We start from the raw sequence: 22,042 nt of genomic DNA on the forward strand, positions 1-22,042 counted from the left end.
TCAAATAAGTCTCTCTCTGGTAATGATGGCCTTCGCCACTGTGATCTTTCTGTGCATTTCGTTAATTTTACATTTTTCATATTACTTGGCAAGAATTCCTTACCGTAATCTTCAGTCACAGTGGGAGAGGATGAGACGGAAAAGGAGAACATCTGCTTGAAATAATTAGCTTCCTCTTTAAAATATAATTTGGAGAATCATAGATGACTCCGTCTCAGTAACGAGTTTCTGCAAATTATTTTTGTTAGCGTTCCTGTGTTGGAGATTCAGAAGAATTTTGTGCATTTTTCTCCATATTCCATCCAGTTTGCTTTATTTTGTAATAGATTACATTAGATCGTTCTTGAATAAGTTCCTCAAGTTCTTTTTGTTTTTCCTCTATCTTTTTTTGTATCTCTGTAGTATCGTTTTTATTGCTATCTACCTGTACTATTATTTAGTCTTGTTATTCTTGTTTCTTTCAGCCAGAAACTTCTTTTTTATTATTGATGAATATTGAATTGAAGTGCATTTAAAGTATCCCAAACAATAAGGCATATGCTGAACCTATATTATACTGGAAAAGATTCTGTTATAAATTATTTTGGTTTAGTTAAAAAAAAGTTGTCCTCCTGTAACTTGGATTAAATATCCAATATCCCCGTCCACTCGTGAAAATCTACTGCGATTATGTGAATGTCAATTAGATGATGATCTGATCGATTCTGTCTCCTATTCAAAACTGTTTTAACCTTTGATGCAAGAGAGAAAGAAACAAGAAAGTAGTCAAGACGACTAGCTTGATTAAGCTCTTCTATATGTATATCTCACTAGGTCGGGGATTTTTAGTCTCCCAAATATCCACTATTTCTAATGTGTCCATAATATGTTGTGATTCCTTAAGGGCACGGTGATGATAGTTTGTAGAGTGATTACCTTTATGGCCCATTGAGTACTTAATACTGTGTTTTAGGAAAATAATGTATAGCAACCCCAGGTGTAAAATAGTAAATAACGGCTACTTCTCAGAGAGTTTTGAATTGTCAAGAGGAGTCAAACAAGGGTGTCCACTGTCACCATATCTATTCGTTATGGCCATCAAAATGCTWGCTATTAAAATCAGATCCAATAACAACAATAGAGGATTACAAATCCAAGGCTTAAAAACAAAGGTGTCCATGTATGCCGATGACTCAAGTTTTATGTTAAGTCCGCAAGCTAGATCCCTGCAATGTCTCATTAAAGAGATAATTTTTCTGTACACTCTGGACTAAAACCTAATTATGATAAGTGTACAATATTACGTATTGGATCCTTATAAAATACAACTTTTACATTACCTTGCAGCTTAACTATAAAAGTGGCTGATGGTGAAGAAGACATACTCGGTATTCATATCACAAAATATATAAATAAGCTCTCCACAATGAATTTCAATAGAAAACGTGTAAAAATAGACAAGATCCTGCTACCACGGAGGTAAATACCTGTCTATTTATGGAAAATTGCCCTGATTAACTCCTTAGTCATATCTCAGTTTACTCACTTACTTATGGCGCTGCCTACTCCTGATGATTCGTTTTTCAAATCATATGAGCAAAAATATTTTGCTTTATCTGGAACGCTAAACCAGACAAAATTAAACGAGCCTATCTATATAATGAATATGACTTGGGTGGGTTGAGATTATTAAATATAAAAGCACTAAACCTCTCTCTAAAAGCTTCACTCATTCAAAAGTTTTATTTGAACCCTAAATGGTTCTCAAGTAGATTAATAAGAAAAGCTCATCCATTGTTTAAAAATGGCCTTTTTGCCTTTGTGCATATTGCCATGTCTCATTTTTGATTAATTGAAAATTATACTTTTTTCAAAGTATCTGTATTTTTCAAACAAGCATTGCAGAGCTGGCTACAATTTCAATTTCATCCCCCTGAAAATATAGAACAAATATTACAACAAATATTGTGGCTGAACTCAAATGTGCTGGTTGATAAAAAACCTGTATTTATGGGAAAGATGTTTGAAAAGGGTATTTTGTTCTTAGCTGCAGGGGCAGTATTGAGTAGCTTGGATGAAAAGGTGCCCAGAGGTGCCCAGAGTAAACTGCCTGCTCCTCAGTTCCAGTTGCTAATTTATGCATATTATTATTAGTATTGTATAGAAAACATTCTGAAGTTTCTAAAACTGTTTGAATGATGTCTGTGAGTATAACAGAACTCATATGGCAGGCAAAAACCTGAGAAAAAAAATCCAAACAGAAAGTGGGAAATCTGAAGTTTGTAGGTTTTCAACTCATTGCCTATCAAATACACAGTGGGATATGGGCCAGTTTGCACTTCCTACGGCTTCCACTAGATGTCAACAGTCTTTAGAACCTTGTCTGATGCTTCTACTGTAAAGTGGGGCCAAAGGAGAGGGGAATGAGTAAGGTCTGCCATGAGCTGACCATGCTCGTTCACATGAGAGGGAGCTCTGTTGCATCGCACTTCTGAAGACAATGGAATTCTCCGGTTGGAACATTATTGAAGATTTATGTTAAAAACATCCTAAAGATTGATTCAATACATCGTTTGACATGTTTCTACTGACTGTTACGGAACTTTTTGACATTTCGTCTGCTTTTTGTGAACGCGCTTCGTGACTTTGGATTTGTTTACCAAACGCGCTAACAAAAGTAGCTATTTGGATATAAATGATGGACATTACCGAACAAAACGAACATTTCTTGTGGAACTGGGAGTCCTGGGAGTGCATTTCCGATGAAGATCAGCAAAGTAAGTGAAGCTTTATAATGCTATTTAGGACTTTTGTTGACTCCACATTTGGCGGGTAACTGTATGGCTTCCTTTTGTGGCTAACGCTGTTTCTCAGATATTGAATATTGTGCTTTTGCCGTTAAAGCTTTTTTGAAATCTGACACAGCGGTTGCATTAAGAACAAGTTTATCTTTAATTCTATGTAAAACATGTATCTTTCATCAAAGTTTATGATGAGTATTTTTGTTATTTGATGTGGCTCTCCGCAATTCTTCCTGATATTTGGTGTCATTTCTAAACATGGCGCCAATGTAAACTGAGGTTTTTGGATATAAATATGAACTTAATCGGAACAAAACATATATGTATGTGTAACATGAAGTCCTATGAGTGTCATCTGATGAAGATCATCAAAGGTTAGTGATTCATTTTATCTCTAATTCTGCTTTTTGTGACTCCTGTCTTTGGCTGGAAAAATGGCCTTAACATAATCGTTTGGGTGGTGCTTTCGCTGTAAAGCCTTTTTGAAATTGGACACTGTGGTGGGAAATTAACAAGAAGTGTATCTTTAAAATGGGTGAAATACTTGTATGCTTGAGAAATTTTAATTATGATATTCTGTTGTTTGAATTTTGTGCCCTGCACTTTCACTGGCTGTTGTCATTTTCGATCCCGTTAACGGGATGCAGCCCTAAAAACGTTAATGGTATTGTAATTGTAATGTAGAGTTATGTCCTTCATGGAGTTATCAGAATTGTACGGGAAGGTCTGCTCAATCCAAGAGTACAACCATTGATTACAGCATTGCCCAAAAATGGAGGAGGCGGTGGCAGCGGGAGGAGGTAGGGAAATTGTCTGGCTTGCCCAATATAAAGGATCAAAACTGGCGGAGGAATAAAAATAGCATAAATAGGAAAGTATACCAGTTCATTTGAGGACCAGGATATTGACAACTGTGCCATACAGATTGAAAATATTTGGGATGAGATGTTTTGATGTACCGATTCCATGGTACACGTTAGAGTTGTATATAAAACACGCCCAGATTCAAGACTTCGTGCTTTTAGCTAAAATTATTATATAGAATTCTTTGCCACCATCCAAATGTTGAATATTTGGGGCATAAAAATCATCGAAGCTCTGCAGACTGTTGTGAGGATACAGAATCAATAGACCATATATTTTGGTATTGACCTCAGGTAGCCTGTTTTCTGATCTCATGTTCAGGAATGGCTGAAAATGCATAGCATTGATCTAAAATTGACCCTAAGAAATAGTACTGTTAGGAGATCTGGAGAGACCCGGGTCAGTCAATTACTAAATACTAATACTCTTAGTAAAAGTATTTAGCTTCAACACGCAATCTGTAGATTCTATTTGATTAGATAGATTGAAATTGTACGTTAAACATCATAGCATAGTTGAAAGATATGTGTTGCGTAGAAACACGAAGTGGGTGGCCAGCAGAGTATAGATGGATGGGCGGAGGCAAGCTGAGGGTTGGGTATGTGGAATTGGAGACATATGGGAGTGGAGTTACTGAACCTGACTCCTTCTGCTCACGAAAGGGAGAAGCATTCGAGATAAAAATTTAGAACAGTGAAGATTCCAAGATCACAAAGATGATCAGTAAGTGTGAGCTGATCAAAAAAGTACTCATAAAAAATAACAATACAATCTATGTGAATAAATAGATCACTCAAGATGTATACAATTGCGCAAAACTGTCAGCTATGAGTAGTGGCCCTATGTTGTTTTATCAAAAACTCAATAAATAATGTGAGTGCTCGCATAATTTTGTGATTATACAACATACGCTGGCTCGTATGCGTCACCCTTTCTGAAGTCTCTATAGCTACTTACCCTAGCATCTAGTACCTCCCACTAGACATTTCATAATCCAGATCTCCCATACGCCACCAAACAACCCTAACGCCCCTATTCGACACCCTACCATAACTTGCAGACCACCTGTGCCACAGGAACGCCTTAACATTGTTACTAATCTATCTAGAGTCGAGTTGCTGTATGAAAATCGATTATCACTGCTTTTTCTAGTCTCCTGGACTAGTTCGCTTACTTAGTTTTAAGAATAGATATGTGTATTTTGTATGTTAAATGCTATATGAGATGTCTCTCTCACATGAGTTTTACTGGTTCCTGTACATCTATAACAGACCTGTCCTTTTTCTTTCTCATAGTGTAACTAGTTCTCTATGGATGTGTTATAGTGCAATTTATAGCGAGTTCTTGTTGTGAGGGTCCATTGCGGCGAATATTAAATATATTTGTATGTGTATTTACTCTTGTTTATACCAATACAGGTGAGTAAAATAAGAGAGGATGGAACTGATTAGGATGAGGGATCTTTTACAAACCATGTTTGTTCGATGATCAGCATATCTGTGAGGGAGACTGTGGGGCCGAGACCCTCTCTCAAAGTTCCTCTCCTTGCCCCGAGCCTCAGTTTCCCCCGCAGATAGTCTGTTCTCTCAACCTAATTTTTCACAACGGTATACCGCTCTTCCCGAATATCCATATTGCAAACACAGCCGTTTTTCAACACCACATCATCCCAGTGATTAATATTTTATAAATATACAATTAAAGTGATAATCATTAAAACGAATAAATAACGATTATTACCCCAATGCAACACATAGATCCCCTTGCAACCCTCACTTTCATAAACATTACATCTACATTCATAGAGAATATGACGGACTGTTTAAGACTTTTTGGAGCATCTTACCTTTACTCTTCAATCTCTTCTAGATGTACATGCCAGAGATTCAGCAGGTTCTGTTTTCTCATCAAAAAGACAGAGAGGACAAAGGCCTTCCCTGGAGGCAGTGGACAAAGGCAGGTTGAGGGCTGGGACCTGGTGAGCTCATGGAGAAGTGCTGGACCATGAGCCCTCTAAAGACCCCCCTTCAAGGGTAAGAGTACAGAGTAACTGTAATGGAATATTATATTTATCACATTAGTGTAATGCTATACTCATCCATTAGGATTGTTACATCTTGATTGTCATAACATAAGCATGTATGTCTTTATTATGAGTTTTACACATCACTGATACGTGTCGTTTGAACTCTTCCTGTTTATTTTTTCAGAATGCTTCCTTGTGACAGAAGGAGTGTTGAGAAGCACAAGAAGGGGATAATCAATGCCGTCCATCAAGTACTTAAAAACTGGTACAGAAAAAGACACTAAAGCTACGTTCTAATATGTACACTAGTGTACCCACTCGGAATAAACCAATGTTTGTCATGCATTTACGTGGTAGTGCTTGGTGGGCATTGAACATAGCATACTAATAACTGTCTCCTCCTTATTCTACTCTTCCCTCTATCATACCCTCTCTCTAGGACTCGGGAAGTGAGGAGGAAGTAAAAACCATCAGGTGTGGCGCCCTCCATGTATCTATAAGTTCAAGCCACCTGGTATAACACTTTATAACAACTAATACTACTATTGAACTTAGATCCAAGTATTGACTTGATCGAGTTCACCTAAATCATAGACCAAATATAGAAGTTAACCTTCACCTTCCACAGCAGTCCAAAAGACAAGGTGATATCTCTGCGATGTGAAGACTGGTTCACTCCCTCCAACACAGGTAAGAGAATTTGGCCTTCACTGAGATGCATCTATGGTTTGATGAGAAAACACAGAATAACATTGCCTACATAACTATTGGTCTGCTCATATCCTGTAAACAGTGGCAGATTTAGGTATAGGCGACATGGGCAGCCGCTCAGGRCGGCACCTTGCCGTGGGCGGCRKAGGGCGCCCGCACCAAAAWWAAWWMMWKKWAAAAAACATTCGTAATGGTGACATTTGCGCGATCGGTTTTCTATCGCTCATTTGCACCTCACATCAATGATATGTCACCGTGTGGGACTGTGGGTCAATTAACCTCGTCGGAGTGGTGGCCCTGATTCTAGTTTGTGAGCTAGGGAGGCTACTGCCTGGGAAGGTCTCCCACTCAGAAATACGAGATGGGGAGGGGGACAGGGGTAGGTTGACCTCAGGTCTCCCCACTGGAAGACCGAGGTAGGGGGGCGGGGGTAGGGTGACCTCAGGTCCTCCCACTGGAAGACCAAGGTTGGGGGAGCGGGGGTAGGTTGACCTCAGGTCTCCCCACTGGAAGACCGAGGTAGGGTGATATAGGATTTGTATTATGTATTTGTGTGATATAGGATTTGTGCAATTTAGTTTTATTTGTGTGTTTTTTGTTAGCAATAGGGTAATAGAGTCATAATTTGATTATCTTTTTAATTTGTTTTTATACATTACAATTTGTTTCTATTTGTCTTTGTTACTTCTTGATATTTATGAGTCTTATTTTGTATATATTTTCATATTTATCTAGTTTTAAATGTTATGATTGTTTATTTGTGTTGTTCCAAATGTCTGATTAAAAATTACAGTTAGTGGGGGGGGGGTAAAGGTATAAGGGCTCGAGGCCAGACCCAGATGCAGCTATGGGATGCAGATGGTTTGACCATTAGATATTTATTAGTTCCAAAAGGGTAAGCAAGAGAATGGTCGTGGACAGGCAAAAGGTCAAAACCAGTTCAGAGTCCAGGAGGTACAGAGTGGCAGGCAGGCTCGAGGTCAGGGCAGGCAGACTGGTCAGGCAGGCGGGTATGGAGTCCAGAAAACAGGCAAGGGTCAAAACCGGGAGGATTAGCAAAAGAGAGAATAGAATAAGCAGGAGTACGGGAAAAACACACTGGTTGACTTGAAACAGACAAGACGAACTGGCACAGAGAGACAGGAAACACAGGGATACATACACTGGGGAAAATAAGCGACACCTGGAGGGGGTGGAGACAATCACAAGGACAGGTGAAACAGATCAAGGTGTGACAGTACCCCCCCTATGGTTCCACCTGGACACATACCTGGCTGACTGGGCAGTGGAAATCGGCAATGAGTGCCGGGTCCATGATCTCTTTAGCAGGAACCCAGCACCTCTCCTCCGGGCCATAACCCTCCCAGACAACCAGGTACTGGAAACCCTTGCCCCGTGGTCGAACACTCAGGAGGCGTCTCACCGTATACGCTGGCTGGCCCTCGATGACCCGGGGGGAGGGATGGGCCTAGAAACAGAAAACACAGGACTGTGAGACAAGGGCTTAATCCTGGACACATGAAAAGTGGGGTGAACACGGAGGGTACGGGGCAACAGCAGACGGACAGCAGTGGGACTAATGACTCTAGAATTGGGGAAAAGAGCAATGAAACGGGGGGATATTTATGAGTCTTATTTTTGTATATATTTTCATATTTATTGAGTTTAAAATGTTATAATTATTTATTTGTGTTGTTCAAAATGTCTGACAAAAAAWTACAGTTAGTGCAGAATGGTGCTTTTTGGGGCTGTAAGTCTGCTCATATTATGGTTTTCAAACATATCAATTGTGATTTTGTAAATTGCTTTACTTTCTGCTTACTGTAGGATGTGGCTGATGGCTTGTCCTCAAAACTAATCGACAAAGGTAAAATAATAATTTCATTATCGTCTCTTCAACCCTCTCTCTCTGCTCTACCCTTACTCTCTATCTCTCACTTCTCTTAACTTCCACTCATATGAGTGTGAGAACAGCTTGTCAAATAGATCAGATATGAAAAACAGAGTTATTTGCACTCCTTGTATTGCTCCAGGTACATAAGAAAAATGTCAATACTTGTAAGTGAAAGTCCAGTGAACTTGCAGTCATGCATACTCCAAAAATGTTTTTAACTTTTCTTAAATCAACCTTTTGGTCAATAGACTGAAAAAAGTCTGGACACCTTTACTTTTTATAACCTCAGACAGGATGTGATCCATATAGACAAAATATAATTACTCCTACATGCATATGGTCCGTTGCAGCTTTCGCCCATTTGTCATTATATGTTGTCCTGTCTGTCTGTCCTGTCTGCATATCCTGTTTGCCACCCCAAGTCACTGCCTGTGAAATATCCCTTGATATGATTTTGTTGTTGTGCAGAAAGATAAACAGTCAGTCAGGCACAGATGAGACTAATCAAAAGGAAAAGTGGCTAAATCAACCTTTTCCAAAGCTTTGCTGAAACATTAACCTCTTCTAGTTAAAGATTTAGATAAGCAGCACCCCCCCTCCCTTTTTGTAAGCTTTTCTTTCTCTTCTGTTGGTAACATATCAAATACATTTATATTCCCRTTATTTACCAATGTTAAATCTCTGTCTCTGCTGCCCTGGGATCAGCTGTAATGTTGATGATCTACACATTGATTTCATTGTATATCCCACCAGGGGACAATCTGGTGTTTTTAGATAGAATTCARGCTATGTTAGATCAAATCCAGACAGTAACTATTCTTTTAGCAGGTGATCTAAATCATACATTTGATTAGATTGACAGACGTAGTAATAAAACGGGGTACATTTAGAGAACCTCCAAAGAGGCTGAAAAATGTAATTTCTGCAAATATTTTACAGGAAACCTAGAGATTGCTATTTCCAACTGCAAAGACTATAACTTTTTTTCTCAAAATAAGAAAAGTTATTCAAGAATTAACTACATGTTTTTTCTCTAAAAATGTTATAGTGTGTGGACTAAAATGTGGACTAAAAAAATCATGATATAGTCTTCTCCCCAGTCTAGCCAGGTTCAATMTGCAGTCATGGAGACAAAGCAGTATGGTAATATAACCTGCCTTGTTTGCATGAGATACATGCTGAAATATTACTGAACTAGTGTTGTAAGAAGATACGTCAAAAAATGGAACAAAAAATGTTCTGTACTTGACCAGATTCACACTGAGATTAATAAATAGATGACCTAAAGTCAGGAGTCTATCAATCTGCAAAACAACAGTATGCATATTACTGAGGAAATATTCATAATGGAAAATATGGCATGCTCAACTCTTAAAAAAGCTTTGTTGGGTGCAGATATGAAATGCATTTTAATAACTCAGATTGTGAGTACTGAATGTCATTTTCATTCAGGAAACTATTCTGATGCAAGGTCTTTCTTATGTCATGTTTGTCAGATGATGCCGAAAGAAAAACTTCTGTATTTCGGTCTCACCTGTATAGTCCTGTACATTCATGGTTAGATTCACTGAAAATCAATCATTCTTTAARGTTGTTTGAGTAACAGATGTTATCTAACCCAGGTGCCCAATTTGTGGATGATAACATGGAAAAACTTGTTCAAAGGATTACCATGGTGATGCCAATAGCAGATGGCCTGCACCAGAGGAAAATGATCCATGATGAGGATTACTCTGAAATCACTGCGGCCCAAACCAGTATGTCAAAGATGAGAAAGCTGTATGTGGCCCTGAAACCAGGAGGAGAGGTGGCTAAATCAGCCTTTTACAAAATTCTACTGGAACAACAATCTCTTCTAGTCAACGAACTGGGTAAGCTCTTCTCTCTCCTCTTTCTCCTCATTTGGTATCATAAGTATCTATCAGTGAAATATATGTGTATTCCAGTCCCTGCTCCCCTGGAATGAGCTGTAATGTTGATTATCTATAATGAGTTTGAATGGAGAAGGTGATGGTTTATTATGGGGCTGCAAAGTTCCCCCTAGCCACCCTGTAAGTCTAAACCCTGCACACAACTGATTATTTCCCTTTGGTTTCCTATATGACTACAGGTGGGGTTGGCCAGAAATGAAGTCATAACTTGAGCGGCTTCTACAGTCTTGGTCTGGACGGACTTTTTTTCAAATCTCACACATTGCCTCAGAAATATTGGTCCTTTCACACCACTGTTGTCAAACAACAATTTGGAACAAAATAAATAAAATAAAAATATTGAATCACATCATGTCTTTTCCTGGTTGCTTAAGTGTTCAGACTGCCTACMGAAGACAGCGAACTAGGACCCGGACTGGGATTTGCCACCAGACAAGAGAAGTCATACAAAAACCTTGACATCTGAATCTTTAATGGTTTTACTATATAAGATTTTGAAAAACAGTGTTTGTGAATCACAGGAGGCTGGGGAGGAGGTGACGGCTCATAGTAAAGGCTGGAATGGAGCAAATTGAATGCCGTTACATTCATTCCGTTCCAGCCWTTACTATGAGGTCGTCCTCCCCAAATAAGGTGCCACCAGCCACCTGTGGTGGGAATGCTGCCAATGTCTCACCATTATGCCTTAAACATACATGGAAACATATTCATTTGAAAAAAAATGTTGATCAATACTACATCTGTGAAATATAAGAGTTTGCCAATGTGGTGAGTGTTCAGGTCCAGGTGGTGGATAGGATACATTTTTACTCACAGTGTAAAGTTGCTCTTTATTCTACAGAAAATCACTGTGTAAACACAAATCATCACTACATGTGCACTTTATAACTGTGTCAGCTTGGAGAGCAGCCCATATAGACCTGTATTTACAAGCAGCCCATTTAGTATATATTCTGCTCTTTTAAAGTGGGACAAAGCGTTTTAGCAACAGGACATCTTATTAAAATCTGTTTTTTTATACACCCTCATTTTCTGGAAAGCGAGCACTTAGATACATGGTCATTTTCACATTTTCATGAAGTCTTAGAATGTTTGGGAATGATGTATACTAAGGAATTTGTGAAAATTCAATAGCAATATAGAGTGGGAAAGTGGCCACACGTTTGGACAATAAATAGACACTGCAGTAAATTTAACCTAATAAAAACATCTGTCTAGTCCAGAACTGGAGTCCACGCAGACCGGTGCTCCATAGCCAATCTGAGTATTCAGTATTCAGATCCCTTGTCTTTTTCCACATTACAGCCTTATTCTAAAATTGATTAAATATTTATTTTCTTCAATCTACACACAATACCCCACAATGACAAAGCAAAAACTGTTTTTTAGAAATGTTTTGCAAATGTATTACAGATAAATACAGAAATACCTAATTTACATAAGTATTCAGACCCTTTGCTATAAGACTCAAAATTGCGCTCAGGTGCGTCCTGTTTCCTTTGATCATCCTTGAGATGTTTCTACARCTTGATTGGAGTCCACCTGTGGTAAATTCAATTGATTGGACATTTTTTGGAAAGGCACACACCTGTCTATATAAAGTCCCACAGTTGACAGTGTCAAAACCAAAACCAAGCCATGAGGTGGAAGGAATTGTCCGTAGAGCTCTGAGACAGGATTGTGTCAAGGCACAGATCTGGGGAAGGGTACCAAAAAATKTCTGAAATRTTGAAGGTCCACAAGAACACAGTTCCCTCCATCATTCTAAAATGGAAGAAGTTTAGAACCACCAAGACTCTTCCTAGAGCTGGCCGCCCATCCAAACTGAGCATTCGGGGGGAGTAGGGCCTTGGTCAGGGAGGTGACCAAGTACCCGATGGCCAATCTGACAGAGCTACAGAGTGGAAATGGGAGTACCATCCAGAAGGACACACATCTCTACAGCACTCCACCACCTACCTTTATGGTAGAGTGGCCAAACAGAAGCCACTCATCAGTAAAAGGCACATTAAAGCCCACTTGTAGTTTGCCAAAAGGCACCTAAAGGGATCTCAGAACATGAGAAACAAGATTCTCTGGTCTCATGAAACCAAGATTGAAAACTTTTGCCTGAATGACAAGCATCACATCTGAAGCAAACCTGGCACCATCCCTATGGTGAAGCATGATGGTGGCAGCATCATGCTGTTGGGACGTTTTTCAGCGGCAGGGACTGGGAGACTAGTCAGGATCGGGGGAAAGATAAACAAAGTACAGAGAGATCTTTGATGAAAACCTGCTCCAGGGCGCTTAGGATCTCAGACAGGACCTTACAACAGGACAACGACCCTAAGTACACAGCCAAGACAATGCAGGTATGGTTTCGGGACATAAGTCTCTGAATGTCCGTGTGTGGCCCAGCTAGAACCCGGACGTGAACCTGTTCGAACATCTCTAGAGAGACCTGAAAATAGCTGTGCAGCGACGCTCCCCATCCAACGTGACAAAGCTTGAGAGGATCTGTAGAGAAGAATGGGAAAAACTCCCCAAAAACATGTGTGCCAAGCTTGTAGCGTCATACCCAAAAAGACTATAGGCTGTAATCGCTGCCAAAGGCACATCATTAAAGTACTGAGTAAAGGGTCTGAATTCTTATGTACTTTAAATGTGATGTTTCCGTTTTTCGGGGMAAAAAAATATAAAATCCTGTTTTTGCTTTGTCATTATTTTGTGTAGTTTGATGAGGGAAAAAAACTATTTAATCAATTAAAGAATAAGGCTGTAATGTAACAAAATGTGGARAAAGTCAAGGGGTATGAATAATTTCCGAATGCGCTGTATATGCCAACAAGAAATTTACCACAATGGCCTGTCATCATTCACTTCRAACTGTGTGTTTACAGGCAATTTAACAGCTCGACTTTAGATCAGCAAAAGCAAAAAAAATAAAAGCCCCAAAATAAACTTGAATGCATTTCTGCAAATATGTAGCTAAATACCACACGAGACCTCTTACATTTGGGAACTTCACAGTCTTATTGATCAAACAACCGTAAAAAGTTAGGCTATCTTTCCCTAWGTGCACATCAACAACAACAAGAAAAATAACTAAAGCTAGCCAGAGCAAGATGAGCTAAAATCTAACAAAGGAACATTAGATAAACCYTCTCAAACTTTTTCAGCTTTTGTTGGCCTTCAAAATTGCACGGATAACCGATGGGGAAAATCCTGCTTGTCCTTCTGCAGTTTGCCTGCCAATTCATGCGTTATCCCAACCAAGCACCCAAGTTAACAGGCTAAAGTTGGCTAGCTTACTAGCTAGCTACTTCCAGACACAAATGACAGAACACCTCACTGACCATTTTTATATAGACCATTTGTGACTAACAATTGCTTTTTTTGCCTACGTTTACTGACACCGGCCATATTCAGCGGGTCTTGTGCATTCGTAAATTCATCAGTTATTCTGCGCTCTGGCCCACTCAGACAAGAGTCTCTGAAATCAGAGTAGATAGCTAGCTAGAGTGAATTTGCAAATGCAAGAGATATGCTAACTAGATAACTAGCAAAGCAATTCACATTTCTTGCTAGCTAACCAAATGACATGTGCTTCAAAAGTTGTGTAGCCACCGAAAAGCGATAAGAAGGGATAAAGTCACTCACTAACCCACTCCTCCAATGACATGAAGTCCACCTGGCGGCTAGCTACAGTTGAAGTCGGAGTTTACATACACCTTAGCCAAATACATTTAAACTCAGTTTTTCACAATTCCTGACATTTAATCATAGTAAAAATTCCCTGTCTTAGGTCAGTTAGGATCACCACTTTATGTTTGGAATGTGAAATGTCAGAATAATTGTAGAGAGAATGATTTATTTCAGCTTTTATTTCTTTCATCACATTCCCAGTGGGTCAGAAGTTTACATACACTCAATTAGTATTTGGTAACATTGCCTTTAAATTGTTTAACTTGGATCAAACATTTCGGGTAGCCTTCCACAAGCTTCCCACAATAAGCTGGGTAAATTTTGGCCCATTCCTCCTGACAGAGCTGGTGTAACTGAGTCAGGTTTGTAGGCCTCCTTGCCCGCACACACTTTTTCAGTTCTGCACACAAATTTTCTACAGGATTGAGGTCAAGGCTTTGTAATGGCCACTCCAATACCTTGACGTTGTGGTCCATTAAGCCATTTTGCCACAACTTTGGAAGTATGCTTGGAGTCATTGTCCATTTGGAAGACTCATTTGCGACCAAACTTTAACTTCCTGACTGATGTCTTGAGATGATGCTTCAATATATCCACATACTTTTTCTGCCTCATGATGCCATCTATTKTATGAAGTGCACCAGTCCCTCTTGCAGAAAAGCACCCCCACAACATGATGCTGCCACCCCCATGCTTCACGGTTGTGATGGTGTTCTACGGCTTGCAAGCCTCCCCTTTTTMCTCCAAACATAACATTGGTCATTATGGCCAAACAGTTCTATTTTTGTTTCATCAGACCAGAGGACATTTCTCCAAAAAGTATGATCTTTGTCCCCATGTGCAGTTGCAAACCATAGTCTGGCTTTTTTTATGGCGGTTTCGGAGCAGTGGCTTCTTCCTTGCTGAGCGGCCTATCAGGTTATGTCGATATAGGACTCGTTATACTGTGGATATAGATACTTTTGTACCCATTTCCTCCAACATCTTCACAAGGTCCTTTGCTGTTCAGTGATTGATTTGTACTTTTCGCACCAAAGTACGTTCATCTCTAGTATGTTTGGAAATTGCTCCGAAGAATGAACCAGACTTGTGGAGGTCTACAACTTTTTTTCTGAGGTCTTGGCTGATTTCTTTTGATTTTCCCATGATGTCAAGCAAAGAGGCACTGAGTTTGAAGGTAGGCCTTGAAATACATCCACAGGTACACCTCCAATTGACTCAAATGATGTCAATTAGCCTATCAGAAGCTTCTAAAGCCATAACATAATTTTCTGGAATTTTCCAAGCTGTTTAAAGGCACAGTCAACTTAGTGTATGTAAACTTCTGACCCACTGGAATTGTGATACAGTGAATTATAAGTGAAATAATCTGTCTGTAAACAATTGTTGGAAATATTACTTGTGTCATGCACAAAGTAGATGTTCTAACCAACTTGCCAAAACTATAGTTTGTTAACAAGACATTTGTGGAGTGGTTGAAAAACAAGTTTTAATGACTACAACCTAAGTGAATGTAAACTTCAGACTTCAACTGTATATCACGGAACTAGAATGACMTTCACTCTCTCTCTCTACATCTCTCTGCTCTGATAGACATGAGACTGCAACTCACATTCATCATTCATTTCCTTATAGAATCATAGACCGCCAAAGGTTCTGGAGGAGCTGCAGCAACCTTGAAAAATTGAAATAAATTTGCCTAAGTTACAGAATTACTGCTGTCTGTTCAGAAAGAAATGAAATAATTAATAATAGCCTACTACACCCCGAGAAGGCCTATAATTTAGCCACAGAGGATCAATAGCTTCTCTTTAAAAAAATAGCCTAGTTGTGGATTGTGTGTAGCCCAATAACAAGGCATAGCCTACAGTCAGGAAGACTCTGCAAATCTGTCAGTGAACAGCATGCAGACAAAACATGCCTTTCGCAATATTTCAAATACATTCACGGGAAAACACAGGTTGGAAAGAAAATGGCTTCTGCTGAAAAGAGAAGACTAATCTGTCTGCTCTAAGCTATCAAAATGTTTGACCAACTTCAAAATATTATGCATGATTGGGTGAGTCAGTTAAACTGGAAAGCATTTTCAGGACTATAATTTCCTCCTCATCTTGTATCCTACAATATGTCACCACACACCTAGGCAATTGATGGATTCAAGGTCATTTTTATTGATCTCCGATTCTCAGTTTGTTAGTGTCAAAGTAGCCTGTCATTTCGACCATTTGTGCAGTATTAAAAGGCCACATTTTCCCCAGACCCTAGGCTACCAAAAATGTTCCTCATTTCTGTAAGTGCTTCTATTCGCAACTTCCGTAAGTGCCTCTATTCTAGTGCTCTATGCAACTATGCTAATGCAGTGATATGCATGCAATGCTTTATTATAAAGGCTAAAAAAATTCTCATGCATTCCGGTACCTCAGAGCTTCCCAGGTCACCCCCCTCTTGTGCTAACTTTTTGTTCTGGCACCGCCTGATTTTCAAATTAAGCACTGAATATACTGTATTGTACCAAATGGAGTCAATCAAATTTAGATACCAAATCCTACGAATTGCACTGCGGCCAGGTAGGTTTCTGCACAAAGCAAGATTGACACATATTATTATTATATATATCATTATCATATTGTTAAAATGTTTTATGTTTTAAGTACATTTTGAAGAACGACACACAGAGGAGAAAATTTCAGGTCTCCTGAGTGCAAACTTGAACGTTGTGAAAATTCTGTGCAACTTTCAGCGCATTTACTGTGAACACTGAGGTTGTACTCGCTTTAAGTTCGTTTTAAAAGTGGTCAAGTAGGCTACTGTGGCTATTTGATCATAATGTAGGTCTACCAGAGAGGCCTACCATSAAAAACAATGGAGAAAATGCATCACATAACATTCTAACATGTAAATAGCTGTTCTATTATTCAGCATACAGTAGCACCCAATGTGTGGTGTTCGATGAAGGGCCTACTTTCCATGAGACTTTTGAAAAAAACATGCAGGGGTTGACATATCCATTAAAAATGTTGTGTTTAATTAATGCAAGAAACTATTTTACAAAATCAAATGCATTATTATTCCCATACCATTATTACAGAGAATCAGTCAAATTATGCTGCCCTCTGCCTATTGGCTACTGCGCTTATTCAAGCTTGACTMATAATACACCACTGCCCCTTAAAAAAAAGGATCTCTTTACCCCACTTGCTTTTCAAAAATGCATAGAAATGTACTTTTTGTGCTCTTGTAGGAAGCAGTCAATCCTCAATTGTGGACTACAAATTATAACTGGGCTAAAATCACTAACTAGCAAAGGATATGAACAAATGTGCACAGGTGGCTACATGCAGCTCTTGCTTTGATCTCAAAACAAGCACATCTACTCACAACTGCTCATGCTGTAAACATAGTTCCATTTAAAGTGAATGGCACAGATCCATATATGGAAATGCTCTATTTGCATATATGCTTACTGCAGCTCTGATTGGTTATGGGCTGAGTCTTGCCTGCACTCCGATGCATTCTGCCTACAAAAAAATCTCTTGCATAGTTTTGCATACAATCCTTGCATGGTTTGTTTTGTTTCAGTGCGTTGCACTGAAAGTGGCTAATATTGCAATGAATCGATGACAATTCCCACAGTAAAGGGAAAAGTTGACAGTGTTAACTAAAGGGGGAAAACTCTAGAAAGTAGAGTGAAGTTCAATCTCGTGTTTCTCTGCACAGGCTGATATTTCTTCTGTGGCAGTCTTGAGGAGCTGCATGACGCGCTCCTCAATAATAAACAATAGTGAGGTAGCTATGAGTAGATAGAATGTGGGTGGAATTAAATTTAATCTGTAGGCGAAAGAAACGCACACCTGTTTAAGCGAGGTGCTGGAACACTTGARAAAGAAAAGGAGAGCCGCACACTGGAAATTCTAGTTACACACAATATTGATACTTAWTTTGAATAAAATTTCAAATTCCTGGCGACAGGGCACTCCTACAGGACAATCGGGTTCAGCTTCCGAGTTGGACGGTCCACGGTGGCAGGTATTGTCCGCTCTGTGGCACAAGCCATTTGAGACTGAAATCATGCCTGTCCCCAAAGAGGAAGACTGGAGGGCCATCGCTGCTGAGTTCCTGGAGAGGTGGGATTTCCCCAACTGTCTTGGATCCATTGACAGGAAACATGTAGTAATCCAGGCGCCACCCTGCTCGGGTTCACAATTCTACAACTACAAGGTTACATATTCAGTTGTACTCTTGGATTTTTTCGGTGCTAACTACTGTTTCCGTGTAGTAGATGTTGGTGCTTATGGCAAGGGAACTGATGGCAGACCCTCCTGGACTCTGCCTTCAGCCAGGCACTTCAGGACAGCACCCTATAGATAACCACCACCTGCATCACTGAAGACTGGAGACCCATCCCCCCCTTCCCTTTGAGGCCCAACCTCATAAGGCCAGCTGCCATTGCCTGTAAGGATCTTCAACAAACGACTGTCCAGAGCAAGGTTAGCTGTTGGACACGCCAAATGGTCACTTACCTGATGTCACCAAGGAAGGTGCCACCACCTACCCCAGACAGGCACTCCAGGTGATACTTCTCATCGCCAGCAGGTGAAGTCCCATGGCAGCATGCCATGAAGGTTATTTTAAAGAAACATCAATAACAATGGACTACAGCCGTTGTCCATAAAATACATTTTTTCCCTCAGGTTATATAATGTCTCATAGTCTCTCTTCATTTGGAAGTCATATTGAGTGAATTTGGGAGTAAAGACCACACTATAACCCCTTCCCTCCCTTTAACATCAGTATAATGCACACCTGGCATGGTACATCAGGTGAGCAGGAGCTCTAATTAAGGTTATACGACATACAGTTACTTTGACAACAATGGGAAAGGGTAACCTAGGGTGAAAACAATTAGCACAGTTTTCCACCATCTTCACTGGTCTGACAACAAAACGCAGGTGGACARAAAAATGAATTAGGAAGTGATTGGGTTTTTTCTTTCATCTTGTCTTAGACTCTTTCCTCTGTACACCTTTGCAGATCTAATTGAGATACTAAGAAACAAATTAAATGAAAAACATTACAGGAGAAAGTACAAGAAAGAACATGACTGGTATGTGCGTTATTGCCTGCCTTCTCCCCTATGGTTAGCCACCACCATTCATCTCGACAGCCTCCTCAGGCAGAGGGAGATAAAAGGGCGTGGCATTGGACACGTGAGGTGCCTCGAGGAGAAGAGCAGTGTGTGTTTGTCTCTGTAAATAAGAAAATAATGTGTATGCATAACACAAACAGTTCCATTACCCTGGTTTTCAGGTGGTTTTAAATGAAAGAAATCTATTCACCTTTAGACCAACAAGAGAATCTGTGAATTCTCTGGTGTGTGAGTTTCAATTCAGTCAATTCAGAAAGATATGTAACACTAATAATGAATGTTATCCTAAGAATTTAGTAACAATTAACTTTATGAATTGACGGAATTTAAACAGAATTGACACGTGTGTGAAAGGAAAGGTACAATGAGGGAGGTCAAAACAATAGCAACCAGACAACTCCTCTCTTCCTCCTGTCGTTCCTGTGAGCTGACTATCTTGACTCCATCCCTGGTAGGGAAGAGAAAAACAACACATACAAGCATTACATAATACCATAGAAGGTGAGATTTATGTTTACTAAATACTGCTTGTGTAGTGTAGTTAGTGGCATAAATATTGTAAGAGTGTGGTACAGTTGGTAATTCTTGCTGTGCACTTTGAGATCAAAAGATTAATATGACAGGCACATATTTAGACAGCAAACTGTTGTTTCAGGGTATTTTCAAACCCAACTATACATTTGACTCATATTAATCCGTTGATCTGAAATACCAATTAGCGTACATGAGTATGCAAAAATGACCCCACTTTACTTCACTGTCGCAATACTTGACACATCCTGTGTAAAGAGAGAGATCCTTTTGTCGTTTGGACTGACCATAAAACCGTTGAAGTACATCCTTCTGCCAAACGACTTAATGGTCACGTTCAACCGCTCGTTGGGCGTTGTTGTTTCGCTCGTTTCGATTCGTGATTCCTATTCGCCCGGTGAAATGAACAGCCAAGCCTGATCGCTTTATCCCGTCTCTTTAGTTCTTCTGTGGCTTCTACCGACCCCGAGGGGATCTCCCTGAAGGGCGTGTTTGTCGTGGCTTTGACTGTCTGGGAATTGAGAGACAGGTAAAGCACAGCACCTCACTCACACTGCGATCGACCGGCGCTTGTCCTAGTAACCTTCTGTTCGTCCTGTCTACTACTCGTCTGGCTGTTCTTCAGTGGGCTCACGTCTGCACAAGTTAGCTGGCCACCCGGCGTTCGGGGTACGCTTGCTTCTATTCGCCAGCCGGTTTTGGTGGCCTAACTCAGGAGCGGGACACGCGTGTTTCGTGGCTGCTTGTTCGGACTGCGCGCAGACTAAGTCAGGTAACTCTCCTCCTGCCGGTCGTCTCAGACCGCTTCCCATTCCTTCTCGACCATGGTCTCACATCGCCTATAGACTTTAATCGGTCTCCTTCGTCTGCGGGGAAGACTGTGATTCTTACGGTTATCGATAGGTTCTCGTAAGGCGGCACATTTCATTCCCCTCGCTAAGCTTCCTTCCGCTAAGGAGACGGCACAAATCATCATTGAGAATGTGTCAGAATTATGCTCCGCGTTAGACGCCGTTTCAGACAGAGGTCCGCAATTCACGAGTCACAGTTTTGGAGGGAGTTCTGTCGTTTGATCTGGTGCTTCCGTCGTCTCTGCTTCCGGGTTTCATCCCCAGTTTAACGGTCAAGCAGAGAAGGGCCATCAGTCGATTGGTCGCATATTACGCAGCCTTTCGTTTCGAAACCCTGCGTCTTGGGCAGAACCGCTCCCCTGGGGCTGAGTACGCTCGACAACTCGCTTCCTTCGTCTGCTACCGGTCTAATCTCCGTTTCAGAGTAGTCTTGGGTACCAGCCTCCTCTGTTCTCGTCCCAGCTGCCGAGTCCAGCTTGTTCCCTCCGCTCAGGCTTTTGTCCAACGTTGTGAGCGCACCTGGAGGAGGGTCAGGTCTGCACTTTGCCGTTACAGGGCGCAGACTGTGAGAGCCGCCAATAAACGTAGGATTAAGAGTCCTAGGTATTGTCGGCGGTCAGAGAGTGTGGCCTTTCCACTCGTAACCTTCCCCTTACGACAGCTTCTCGGAAGTTGACTCCCGCGGTTTCATTGGTCCGTTTCGTGTCTCTCAGGTCGTCAATCCTGTCGCTGTGCGACTGCTTCTTCCGGCAACATCTTCGTCGCGTCACCCCTGTCTTCCATGTCTCTTGTGTCAAGCTTTTCTCGCGCCCCGTTCGTCTTCCCCTCCCCCCCCCCCGTCCTGTCGAGGGCGCTCCTATTTACAAGGTAAGGAAGATCATGGACATGCGTCTTCGGGGACGTGGTCACCAGTACTTTAGTGGATTGGGAGGGTTACGGTCCTGAGGAGAGGAGTTGGGTCCATCTCGGACGTGCTGGACCGTTCGTTGATTGATGATTTCCTTCGTTGCCGCCAGGTTTTCCTCTCGAGTTGCGCCAGGAGGCGCTCGGTGAGTGGGGGGGTACTGTCATGTTTTGTCTTTGATCATGTCTTGTCCCTGTGCTTCCTCTGCTGGTCTTATTAGGTTCTTTCCCTCTTTCTCTTCTCTCTCTCTCTCCTCCTCCTCTCTCCCTCTCCCGCTCTCTCTCTCTATCGTTCCGTTCCTGCTCCAGCTGTTTCTCATTCTCCTAACGACCTCATTTACTCTTTCACACCTGTCCCCTATTTTGCCCTCTGATTAGAGTCCCTATTTCTCCCTCTGTTTTCCGCTTCTGTCCTTCGTCGGATTCTTGTTTGATGTTTGCTGTCCTGTGTCCTTGTTCCGCCCTGTCGTGTTCTTTGCCTCTTCAGATGCTGCGTGTGAGCAGGTGTCTATGTCAGCTACGGCCAGTGCCTTCCTGAAGCGACCTTGCAGTCTGTGGTCGCGTCTCCAGTCGTTCCTCTCTATTGACGAGAGGATTTCAGTTTCTGTTTTGGATTTACCATTGATAATATCCAGGAGAATCATTATTTGTTTAATACTGGTAAAGACTCTGTTACTATTACGTCGCTTTTGGTCCTCATTCACCAGCATAACAACAC

General features: G+C 40.9%; 1 protein-coding gene and 2 long non-coding RNA genes across 4 annotated transcripts in view; all 3 read left to right on the plus strand.

Moving 5' to 3' along the window:
- Window positions 1-22,042, plus strand: part of LOC111952754 (receptor-interacting serine/threonine-protein kinase 3-like) — a 52,306-nt gene that overhangs the window by 19,549 nt on the left and 10,715 nt on the right. The window lies entirely within an intron of this gene.
- On the plus strand, window positions 6,301-9,987 carry LOC111952642 (uncharacterized). The gene is made up of 3 exons (XR_002875766.2): window positions 6,301-6,360; window positions 8,209-8,248; window positions 9,898-9,987. It is a non-coding gene; the product is annotated as an uncharacterized lncRNA (long non-coding RNA).
- Window positions 10,059-10,555, plus strand: LOC139023056 (uncharacterized). The gene is made up of 2 exons (XR_011474195.1): window positions 10,059-10,146; window positions 10,386-10,555. It is a non-coding gene; the product is annotated as an uncharacterized lncRNA (long non-coding RNA).

This window comes from Salvelinus sp. IW2-2015, linkage group LG26 (genome assembly GCF_002910315.2).
Source record: "Salvelinus sp. IW2-2015 linkage group LG26, ASM291031v2, whole genome shotgun sequence".
Taxonomy (NCBI): domain Eukaryota; kingdom Metazoa; phylum Chordata; class Actinopteri; order Salmoniformes; family Salmonidae; genus Salvelinus; species Salvelinus sp. IW2-2015.